This window comes from Cupressus sempervirens, chromosome 10, assembly GCF_028749045.1.
Source record: "Cupressus sempervirens isolate cs-2001-9-10 chromosome 10, ASM2874904v1, whole genome shotgun sequence".
Classification (NCBI taxonomy): domain Eukaryota; kingdom Viridiplantae; phylum Streptophyta; class Pinopsida; order Cupressales; family Cupressaceae; genus Cupressus; species Cupressus sempervirens.
In genome coordinates, this window is record NC_143127.1 from 970,205,325 (window position 1) to 970,206,741 (window position 1,417).

Genomic DNA, 1,417 nt, shown 5'->3' on the forward strand with positions numbered 1-1,417 from the left:
TCCTTCTGCCTTCTACAACTCCTAACAGGGTTGATACAACTCCTAATAGGGTTGGAATCTCCTAACAAGGATTTAATGTCTCCTAACAGGGACTCATATGTACTAAATGTTGTAATAGACTCCTAACGGGGTCCATCTTCTAATAAGGAATAATTATATTAGTATATCATCTTGTGGGCATCATTCCCACCAGGGTTTTCCCTATGATCAAGGGTTTCCCTAGTTAAAAAATCTAGTTTAATTGTGTATGTGCATCTTGGTATGGTTTTTGTTTTCTTTGATTGAATGGTTAATATTAATTAAAGTTGATAATTGTTTTAATTGGATAACTGATTCACCCCCCCTCTCAATTATCTTGGCGGACTATTGTTTCTAACATTTATAAAGGTTTCTGTGGACCACTATATTAAGAGATTTAAAATTTGAAACACTTGTTAAAATGTATCAGTACCTAATCCTTGGGTTTGCACTAATATGCTAATAAAAGATCTCCTCTATACATTAACCAATCACCTCTCTAATATGATGTGTCTCTATCTCTGCACTTCACTGCATTGCTTGGTCACTCTATCTAATCTACCTTTAACCTTGCATGAATCCAATCCTTCACACTTCTCATGTACACAAAAACCTTACAATTTCCTTTACTAAAATCGTGCTTAAATAGATTTTGTGGAAGTTTCTATATCTAGATCAACGATCTAAATTCATCCATTTTGCCTCTTAGACTTTCCAATTTTTTGATTGGCAGATTCCCTTGCCTAGGGATTAATGATTCTCTACTAAATGCGTAATCACCTTCATGATTAACCTACCTAATCTCTAAAACACACTTCTAGCTTGACAAAAATGGCTAACATTGAATTTAGTGTCATTCCAAACAAAAATGTAAAATCGTGTTACTCGATACTTACATTAGACTAGCGCTCAACATAAATTGTTTCTTCATGTTGTCCCTCGGCCTTGACTATTCTTGGCATGAATTGTATAACTCAACCTATATAGCACTTTGCTTCCATTGAACTCTGAATGACTCATCAAATATTGTTATATCTAATTATCTCAACAATTGTGTGAATATTTAGTGACCATTAGCACGCTCGACAGTAACTACTTCTCAACACTTGACATAGAATTTTTACAAGTCTTCATTCCTTTCCTTGACATACATAGGATGACTTAGTCAAAATGATGACCAAATAATCCTTCCTTGTGAATGACCAAGTGTTTGACACTAATAGACAACATGACTTAGGGATTAACATATTATTACATCACCCAACATGATTGCACATATTATACCACTTATCAATCTAGAATCTTCCACTTGTCATCAAGAATTCAAGTGTTCTTAACTATCTTGATAGCTATAACTATCTTGATAGCTACAGTAATCCAATATTTTTCACTGATCAAC